Here is an 11,568-nt window from a genome sequence, read left to right as displayed (position 1 = left end):
GTTATTTAAAACATAAAAATAATAATATGAGGGATCTAATTCAGTCAGTAGTGCACACCTGAGATAATTGGGTCGTAGTTCTAATTGAACCACCTCCTCAGAAACTGGGTTTTACTCATCCCAACTATCCTAATTGTGTCGTTGTACATAATAATCAAATTCAAGACAAGTTAATTCCTACACATGTTTAGCTGCACGTTCATCAAACCATCTAACACTGAAAAAGTATCTATAATTGTGTGCATCAAATTATCTCAGTTCAATTCTTTATTAGCTTTAAGTTTTACAACTCATCAGCATATATACAAAACATAATACAAAACAAATATATATATACACACAATATATACATATGCACAAAAATGGTGGGTATGGTTTTATCTGAATAGTTGATATTGAAATTAAAAAATCAAATTGTCTGCATCAGTGTATGTCATAATTATATTTCTATAGCACTACTCCAGACTACACTAATGAATCAAACAATATAAAATTAGAAGAAAATATTATTGGTTTATTGGTTAATTTTTGCAACATATTTCTCTACATTTACATGTACCAATTACTTCATAAATTAATAATGCTTGGTTTTCACCCGCCTTAGCATTTTGACTCGCCATGGTTTTTCAAAAGCCGAGGACTGATTATGTATAAAATGTGATTGCATGATTTTATATAAGTTTATGCGGTAACTTTAATTTGGCTCAGACATGTTTTATAGGTTCCATTAGCCCAAACAGATTCCTATTGACGACCATAGTAACATTTCTTAAGTACAGAAAAAGAAGCATCATTTCAAACCACTCTCTCTCTCCCTCTCTCTCTCTCCCTCATTTCAAACCTCTCTCTCTCTCTCTCTCTCTCTCTCTCTCTCTCTCTCTCTCTCTCTCTCTCTCTCTCTCTCTCTCTCTTTGTGTGTGTGTGTGTGTGTGTGTGTGTCTGTGTGTGTGTACACACCGTGTGGTAGCTCTCATTGATAATTAATAATTCATAGTCAAAGAATCAAAGAATGAATGAATGAATGTTTAACGACACCCCAGCACAAAAATAACAATCGGCTATTGAGTGTCAAAGTAAGTACATCAATATGATTATATCCATTTAAAATACAAAATTTATAATTATGTAAATATATATATAGGGACATAACACTGTGAAAATGGGTATATTGCCATGAAAGTCAAATTTGATGTGCAACAGAACTCGATAAAATTATACACAAATTTCAACTGAATATCTTGAGGAATTGCAAAAAACAAAAGTCCGTAAAACATATTTTCGTATCTCCTAAGTTGAAGGGCCATAACTCTGTCAAAAATGGATACATCGTCATGAATGTCAAATGTATTAATTAACAGTACATGATAAACATATATTCAAAATATCAGCTCAGTATATCAAGGCATTGTGAATAAACGACCGGAAAACTATATGTGCGACAGACGGACGGACAGACAGAAAGAAAGACGAAGACGAAACCTATAGTCCAATAATCAAAACAACTCTTATTTTAAAATCTACAGTTGAATTCAACCTTGGTTTATACAAAGCAACGATTTAAACTAATGTACGTGTTAGAATGTCTTTTTGGTAAAGCCATTTTCTAACACAAACAGTTGGTGCATGCCTAAAACGAGAGTGATAGACAAAGCTTTATTGACACGCGTTAAGTTGAATCAGAGGAGTTTCTCGCAGGTACACGTCTACATCTAACCGCACCCACCTTGCATTCATATCAAATGTTTGTTAAATATTTGAGCGAAAGTTGAGATACTGTAGCATCACTGTCTCGTGTATCTCAGCATTTCACTTATTATTGACAAAGTAGTCAGTGGTGCCAGAGCCAAGACAAATAAAAAAAAGTGCCCTGAAAGATATACTTTTGTATCATGTACTTTCTGAACCGGGAACGTGTCTAGTTTAGGAAAAGTAATGATACCGATGTCAACTATCTTGTCACTGGATGCTACAGATCAAAGTGTAACCCCACCCTGAAGTGCATTGAGAAATTTCAGTTCTAATGTATGAATCAATTAACTGGAGTTAATATAAATTTTGACCTAAAACAAATAGGAACACAATTACTTTTAGCACCAACATTTTCTATAAAAGGAGCTAAACAAAATATCAAAAGAACTAATAAATTAATTTGGAGTAAAACGCCACTTTGGAATAAAAAGAGCTATTTTATGAGAAATATTAAGGAAAAGTGGAAATTAAACAAATATATAAAAATCTACAAGGCTGATTTGAATGCAATTTGTTGTACTCTGTAAATAATTTTGTATTTGTATAAATATGCAAAACATTACATTCTAAAGAAACTTGTTTATTTTTGTAAAATATAGCGTGTTTTTGCACAATCCTCTAAAAGCTGAAATATGACATGCATTTACTTTTATATACCATCAATTTAACTTTAGATATTTGTTCAGTATGCTCCAGTATTGAAAACATGTTTGGTCATGCATTCTAGATCACATGGGTTAGTCCGCCATGTTGAATTCAAGATAGCGCACATTTTTACTGAAACATATTGATGAAATAAATATAATGAATAATAAAAACATCACATATATCGTTATATTTCATCTTTCTTCACGTTCCATCCCAATATATGTATATATATATATATATATATATATATATACAGTCAAACCTGTTCTAGCGGCCACCTGTATTCAACGGTCACCTGCCTTAAGCGGCCACTTTTTTCCCTACCAAACGATTTATAATGTAAATGCACCTGAAATAAGCGGCCACATGTCTAACACGGCCAGCGGCCACTTAAATTGGACCCAAAATTGCTAAAATACCTGTATTAAGCGGCCACAGTAAAGTTTTACTATTATATAAAAAGGGATGTTTAACAACAGCCACACACCGATCTTCACACCTTCAGGAATACTAGTACCCATTCAGTCCCGACATCTCCACTGTGTATCAAGTAAGAAAGTATGACTCTGGCATGCATCTAATTGCCACTGGGCAGGCTACGCTTGACATTTGTAGGTTCACATACTATAACAATACACCGATGAAGTAGAAATTAAATAATTAAATGGAAAATGAAAACAAACTTGTTGGGAACGGTTAATTTAATACATTCCATTTGCATTATTTCTAAAGGAGACGACGTGTCAAAAGTTGATTTATAGTCAACTGTGAAGCACGTATTTCTTGATTAGCAGTACATACGGTAAAACAAGAAACAACAACAAATGTTTTAAAAACTTTATATGTGGCAATCTGTACTCAGCGGCCACCTGTCTTAAGTGGCCATTTTAATCTACTCCCTCGTGTGACCGCTTAAGACAGGTTTGACCGTATATATATGTTACAGGAAATATGTATTATCAGAAAATATGTATAATTCCTGAAACTTTCAGGAAATATGTGTAATGTCTGATTCACTCAAGAAATATGTGTAATTCCTGAAATTTCCAGTAATTATACATATTTCCTGAAATCTGATGGTGAAAATTATACATTAGCAAATTACTAAAGGTTGCTCTATACTTTCTGGCATAGTGCTACCAGTAGATTAAAGAAAGAAAACATACCACATTGACTGGCCATATTTCAACAAAGTTATTTCATAGTATTTATTTACTTCAAAAGCGCCATATTTGCACTTTCATAGCAAACAATTTTGCTTGGACAGCAGAATAATCAAATGTTTAACATTCAATAGCTGATGATTTATAAATATCGTTAAACAAAACTAATAAACGTTTTGTATGAACAGACTATCGACTGGACATTTGTTATGATTTGATCGATTACAGGGTAAAATATTGTATAGGAAAGGCACTAAATATTGCATCATATCTTACGGTCTCAAGCAAAAAATGTCCACTATTCAGGAAGCTCGAATCACCTCCATCCCTCCCCTTATTGATATTGATATGTAGGGGAAGGTTAGGGGAAGGTTAGAGGAAGCTCTATGTAATGCTTTGGCAATTGTCGACAACAAAATGGTCGCAAGTCACTTTGTCTAAAATATATATTATTTTCCTAAACCTGATGCCACAGAGCTTTCATTTCATTATTCTCAAATCCAGTCATGACATTAATCTTACATGTTGTTGAGGGACCCAGTGGTGGAAAATTAAGGTGAAATGGAAACGGAATTAGATTGTTTATGGAAGCATGTTATATTGATTTAAAAAAAATAGTTGTATTATTTGTAATGGGTATTTTGTAACTATTTATGAATTTACTGGCTATAGTAGTTCGAAAACATATATTTAATTGATTTTTAATAACATTCGAGTTATTAAGGTTTTGAATTAATTATTAAATAGAAGCTACTAATGGTACTTGTGAATACAACATTCCTTTGTGCGTGTGTGTGTGTGTGTGTGCGCGCCTACACACACACACACACACACACACACACACACACACACATACACACACACAGTATGTTATCTGACTTGTTGACTGCATGTATTTATGTAAATTACTCTCCATCATTTTCTATATTAATGTTTGCATTGTTATAATTCTGATAACTACTAAACTGTAACACACATAAAGGACTTAAACTTGACATCGAAAAGGACTTACTGAATAAAACAAAAAATTTCAATGACATTGTGCAGAATTGTAACTTTATCAGTACATGAATTTAACAAACATACGTCAATAATTTGCGCAAACAAAAATACAATAAAACATTACTGATAGTACTGAACCAAATAACTTCCGGCTGGGTCAAAGTTCGAGGTGCAGCGAACCTTTTAACACCACAAGTCCTGTGATTGGTAATAAATGTGTTTGGTGTAAAAAAATAAAAAGGAGTCACACTCAAATGTTTTCTGATTCACTTTAAGAGTGAGGGGTGGTAGTATTTATATCTGTGGTGTTTATATCGATTGATATGCTTTAGGTAGGAGTTTTAGCCACATATGTTACTAATGGTTCAATGGGATTTGATTTGGTAGTATACACCCTACTTTGGTTAACATTCGTATTTTAATGCAGTTTTACGTTTGAAAATGTACAAATATATTTAAATACGTTAACCTGGTCCATTATTAGCAAAGGTTTGGGTAATTTATAACTTTATGAAAGAAAGAAAGAAATGTTTTATTTAACGACGCACTCAACACAATTTATTTACGGTTATATGGCGTCAAACATATTGTTAAGGACCACACAGATAATGAGAGAGGAAACCCGCTGTCGCCACTTCATGGGCTACTCTTTTCGATTAGCAGCAAGGGATCTTTTATATGCACCATCCCACAGACAGGGTAGTACATACCACGGCCTTTGATATACCAGTCGTGGTGGACTGGCTATAACGGGAAATAGCCTAATGGACCCACCGACGGGGATCGACCCCAGACCGACCGCGCATCGAGCGAGCGCTGTACCACTGGGCTACGTCCGGCCCTTATAACTTTATGAAGTCTTGCAGGCAATCGTTTCTTATTTTACTTACTCTATATTCTTAAACACATTAGTAAAAAGAAGTAGCTTGTTATACCACATTTCAACGTGGACTTGATTTATTGCCCGACTATTTGAAGGATTGTTCAGAGAGTGCAAGCACTTAGTTTTTTTTTTATTCACCTTAAACAAATATTTGGCCACTTTTCAAAACAAATTTTGGTTGATATAATGATGCTCTGTGTTATAAACCAGAGGGTTTTTCAATTGTTTGACCTGATATTTATAATACCACTTGGTGATGTACCGCATGGAAATATATATTTGCACAAAGCGGGTATAATTATATACGGGTCCGGGTACGGACTATAAATACGGGTGGCGTATTCACTAGATCATTTTTCTGCAGAGGCTGAAGAGAAGATAATTCAACCAGGAACTTTCAAAATCGTCTGCAGTCATCATGAAGGTATAATTTGAAAGCTTTATTATTTTTATTTTTGTGATGCATTATTATAAACATTTTGTTTACTAGTTATAAAATAATTGCCAATATTGTATTTGTTAATGTAAAATTCAAAATAGGGTAAAGTAAAATATTTTCTCATTTGAAAAATAAATACAGATTGTTCCGTCATGAGATTTGGTATGACATGGACGTAAAGTCTTTTGGGTGGTTTGTTGTTTACTACTGCTAATAAAAACGTGTGAAGGATTCCTAAAAAGAAGGGATTACTAAAAAGGAATGTACTCATATTAGTCATCTTCATTTTACAGTTACATGCATAATATTTCAAATACATGATAATCATAGGGCAGATGATATATTAATTTCATTGTATTACTTGCAAAGCAGTATACATACAGGATGAAGTATATAGGGGTAATAGCAAATGTACAATCATTAAACAATAATAATATTTAATTACAAAACTGAAAAGTGTATTGCATTTCGCAATTGTGACTGGATCAAATTTGATCAACGGTGGTCGATCTACAAACATTTCATTATATAGTTGTTGTTTCGGGTTAAAAAGACGAGACTGTGTTTGTTTTTTAATATATCAAACAAGAATCAACTTGTATTAATACAGAGAAAAGGCTTTCATTATTTACAAATATCTTTCTCTTACTCTACCTCTCTTTCCTTTCGTATAATTCTTATGCAAGTATATATTTATATACTATTTATTTTATTTTATCTATATTTTATTTATTTATTACATATAATATTATGTTGAAAATAATTTTGTCTTTTCTCTTCGTTTTGTTGTTGTTTTTGTTTTTTCTGTATTACTTGCTCCCAATAATCTCATAATATATTTACAAAAATTAAGCTTAACATCTGATGACGTAATCGTACATATGTGTGTTTTTGTAGTAATAAATACTGTTCTCAGATTGTTGTACAGAATATTGTGTTTTCAACATGCCTTTCTTAGTTGAATGTATTTGTATAGTTTTTGAGCACTTATTTTGTAAGGTGATGAATTAGGATTCCCCAATCTCAACACTACCAATGTATTTTGGGGCAATACAAAAAATGTAATATTAATTTTAAAAATAAGAACAATAATAAAAACGTGTAGATAGGAATACATTACACTGCACACATATTAAAGCATCACCACGATCATTAATACTGCATTAAGATAATCTAGTAAGTTTTTAAAGCTGTGCCTAGTAATTTTGTGACGTTATGACAGTTAACAAAAACTACTATCAGCTTGCATTCTATATTTGTGGAATAAATGATGATTGTTATACATCTAGCAAGCCTGAACTGATTTCATTGGGTTTTATATATATATATATATATATATATATATATATATATATATATATATATATATATATATATATATATTAAGCTTGTGTGACCATTTGCTTGTAGAACGTGAAACAAAGGTAAGTGCCAATTTTAATTATATTTGGAATTTTTGTTGTTGTAAACATTACGATTGTCTTAGGTTTTCAAATTTAATATTTTCCCGCTTATTAATGCTGATAAAAAGAGACATAAAAGAGAAGAGGCCCCGAATCCCCTACTAGATCCGTACAAGGGTTATTATCAGATAAAATCTCGAATTCAGGTTTGTACTTTCAAAAATAACAAGTTACTATTTTTTGTTTAAATTATTGAATGACTTGATTGAATAAACATCAGGGGGTCATATGTCAGTGTTAGCAGCGCACGTTTCTTCCAAAAAAGTAATAAATCACCTTATCGAAACTAGGTCATCCGCTCAGTACCGTAACATGATTGTAAATGAATCACAAATCAATAACAAAACATACGTCATTACAACATTTTATCCCTAACTAAATTTGAAAGGTTTTCTACAAGTTAAGCTTCATGTTTGTTTTTCTAATGGCTTTAAATAATACATAATTAATTTAAAGTGATACTTTTTTTAAACAACGTGCAAAATGAATAGTTTTGATGTAGTAGAAAATGTTCACCGTTGATTAAAGTATTTCGTTTGAAACGAGATTTTGCATCAATACTTGGAGCACACATGAATGATTTTATTCCTATTACGGTACTGACTTACACGTTACAGTACTGACCTCAGTTACGGTACTAACAAACATCACTTCTGAAATGTTGTACAAAGAAATTTGGAAAATGAAATTGCAACACTATGCAAATTAATTCCTGAACCAAACAACAGCAAAATAAGTAAACAAAAATATTTATTAGGTAGTTCCATTCGTTTAAAATGTATTTTAACACTCCCCCCATTCCCCATCCCCACCCGCTGTAAACATATCTACCTGTATAATGCATGTCCCATATAGGGCGACCCTCGATATTTACCTCACATATGGACGTGCATTCAAAGTTAACTAGGGATGGCACGTAGCCCAGTGATAAAGCGTTCACCTCATGCGCAGTTGCCTAGGATTGATTCCCGTCGGTGTGCCCATTAGGTTATTTCTCGTTTCAGCCAGTGCTCCACAACTGGCATAACAAAAGCCGTGGTATGTACTATCCTCTCTGTGGGGTGATGCTTATAAAAGACCCCTAGCCAACCTGTATTTTTGTGCTGGTGTGTCGTTAAACATAAAAGATCCCTTGCTGCTAATCGGAAAAGGTAACCCTTCACATGACAACAGCGGTTTTCCTCTCTCATTATCTGTGTGGTCCTTAACCATATGCCCGACGCCATATAAGAGTATTTAAATTGTATTAAGTGCGTCGTTAAATAAAATATTCTATCCCTCCTTCAAAGTTAATTAATTTAATGTAGATTTACTTGTAGTTTACTTTGTGGTTAATAGATACTAAATAAAAAGGAGAGTGCATAGGTCTAACTCCACAATGTAAAAGTCAATTTGAATTTCCTACCTTATTTCACCACCCAGTCGATGCCGAAGAGGTAATGCACTTAAATTAATGGAGTTATTGCGTGATGGCTAAAAAAAAAGAAAGAAAAAAAAGAAAGAAACAAAACAAATTAATAATAATAATACAAATTTAAAAAAGAAGAAAAAAACTACAACAACCAAATAATAATAATTTAAATTTTTTGTTTTTTTTAAATCGAAGTACACTTCTGTAGATATTCAGAGGTCCACATACTTAATTTTTTTCCACTTCTTTTTATTTATTACAGTATGTCACACATAACAAAGTCCATGTACCTTTGTAAAACTGTTGTATTTCCCCGCCTCACTTTCTCTTCATCTCGAATGCATAAGCATAGTTAGCCCGAGTACTCTTGACGGACATTTCGACATAAATACGCTCTCATTACAGTCAGAGACCAAGCTAACTAATATTTTGGCAATCGCCGACCACCAAAAAGTAGTCAAAGATTTCCGCTCTAATACCACAACAATCCTATGTTTGACGTCAAATAAATTTACATCGACCATTTTCGAGTTCCTTGATTAAAAACAATCAGATATTAATCACTAATACACACACTACAGAAAGAAACCCGACAGCACCCACATTCAGTTAAGCTTCGGCAAACTCCGGACAGCAGAATTCTGAGTTCGCCGACCTATATAGTGACGTTGCGTCACATGATCGCCCACACAGCCATTCCGTCTTCCAGGGGCCGTCTCATACAATAATATGACAAGTGCCCGACAATCACCAAAAAAGAAAAGAAAAGAAGTTTGTTTTGTGTAACGACACCATTAGAGCACATTGATTCATTAATCATCGGCTATTGGATGTCAAATATTTGGTAATTTTATCACAGTGTTAGAGAGGAAACTTTTTTGTTTTATGATTGTCGGGCACTTGTCGTATTATTGTATGAGACAGCCTCTGGAAGACGGAATGGTTGAGTGGGCGATCATGTGACGCCACGTCACGATATAGGTCGGCGAACTTAGAATTCTGCTGTCCGGAGTTTGCCGAAGCTTAGCTGAATATGAGTGCTGTCGGGTTTCTTTCTGTAGTGTGTGTATTAGTGATGAATATCTGATTTGATTTTTTTTTTATCAAGGAACTCGAAAATGGCCGATGTAAATGTATTTGACGTCAAACATAGGATTGTTGTGGTATTAGAGGGGAAATCTTTGACTACTTTTTGGTGGTCGGCGATTGCCAAAATATTACATAGCTTGGTCTCCGACTAATGAGAGCGTATTTATGTCCAAATGTCCGTCTAGCTCTCTTACAGTCAGAGTACTCGGGCTAAAGCATAGTTTGCTTCTCACGAGAAAGTGAGATCTAACTGCTTTAATAAGTTCAAAACATAGTATTCAAAGAAACAAAACAGTCAAGCATGAGTATTTGCTATTCTGTTTGTCGAGGTGTTAACTATTTTATTCTGAGAGTTCAGCATTTCCTTTATTAAAAAAACACGTGAATATGACGTTGCTTGCCCATCATGGTTAATCAATGTCAGTGCGACATGTAGAAAAGAATCTTCCTAGTACAGGGGCGTGCGCAGGAAATTTTGCAAGGGGGGGGGGGGGGGGTCGAGGCATGATTGATGGTCAGATAGCCGTGTCACCTGCTTATTCATTTCCCCACAGGTGTGATGATAACATCTCAGTACTTCCATATCCATTCACAGGAATGTAAAAAATCGCCTTGAGCGGGGGGGGGGGGGGGGGGGGGGGGGTCGACCCTACCCGCCCACCCACCCCACCCCAACCCCCCGCGCACGCGCCTGTAGTAATATTCCACAAGAGGAATTGAACGAGTATGGAAGGGATATTACACAAGATCAAAGATGTTTGTACAGTGGGGAGCTTGATGGTGTATGCTAATTAAAGTCATGAAGTTTTGCGAACGTACTCTGCATATGGTGTCTTATGTCAGTAGCCTGCTGACTGTGGTAGAATTTCGTGCGTTTTGCCCGAGTGTTGTGCGAGCACGTTTGCAACTACTCTGGGCCTACGTATTGAGTAAGCGACGAGGAGTGCGTACTGCACGCTCGAACGCACGCGTGGCCATGCAGGCGTTTACCACATAACATAATAGCTAAATAAACAAGAGAACAAGATGTCACTTTAAAGACTAAGAATACTGTTAACACTAAACTATGAAAAATATGAAAACATGTAGTTAACCAGTGATGTCAATTACAAGTATCACAGTTAAAAATCGATATTTATTTAAACAACCAAAAGACTAGGCAATCGCCAATTATCCATCGACTGTTCTCAGTGACTGACTAACAACACCGGGAGACTAGACAATCGCCCATTATCTCAGATGCTCTCAATGACCAGTTAAAGTAATTCATTATCTATCCCAAATTTAGTAAACAAGAAAGTGCAATTATTGAGTTGGATCCCAAAACCTTACTTTAAAGTAAATTTAATTGGATAACCTATTAATTTGGAAGAACCACAAAGGAAGCTAAAGGCAATCGCCCATTTACCTCTCAGTGCTGTCCAAGATCTAAACAAAATATTCAATAAAACGTTATAATTGCGAAGTTTAGCTCCATCAGCTGATAGCTGTCAAAATTTGGATCCAACTGTTTACAACTGACGTAACAGTTCTATTTATACCCCAACACTGACGTCACTGGTCTTTTTTTAATCTCTATTGTCCGAACCAAAATGTTAACAACTGAAATAAATGGCTCTTCTACCTTTATTTTCGTTACATTTCCCCCAAATTTTGTCCAGATACAAATCGTGAAAAAACCCACTACAGTGACACTGATTCCACATAAGAGACTGTAACGA

The 11,568-nt window shown here is 34.4% G+C and overlaps 1 protein-coding gene across 1 annotated transcript in view; it reads right to left on the bottom strand.

Moving 5' to 3' along the window:
* LOC121372271 overlaps positions 1-11,302 on the bottom strand; it is a 19,006-nt gene extending 7,704 nt beyond the window's left edge. The window contains exons 1-2 of the mRNA XM_041498560.1: positions 11,256-11,302; positions 8,753-8,820 (exon numbers count right to left, since the gene is read on the bottom strand). The gene's annotated coding sequence lies outside the window, so the exon portion shown is untranslated. The remainder of the gene's footprint in view (positions 1-8,752; positions 8,821-11,255) is intronic.
* Between the last annotated feature and the right edge of the window lie 266 nt (positions 11,303-11,568).

Source organism: Gigantopelta aegis, chromosome 4 (genome assembly GCF_016097555.1).
Source record: "Gigantopelta aegis isolate Gae_Host chromosome 4, Gae_host_genome, whole genome shotgun sequence".
Lineage (NCBI taxonomy): Eukaryota > Metazoa > Mollusca > Gastropoda > Neomphalida > Peltospiridae > Gigantopelta > Gigantopelta aegis.
This window is presented reverse-complemented; position numbering and strand designations above follow the sequence as displayed.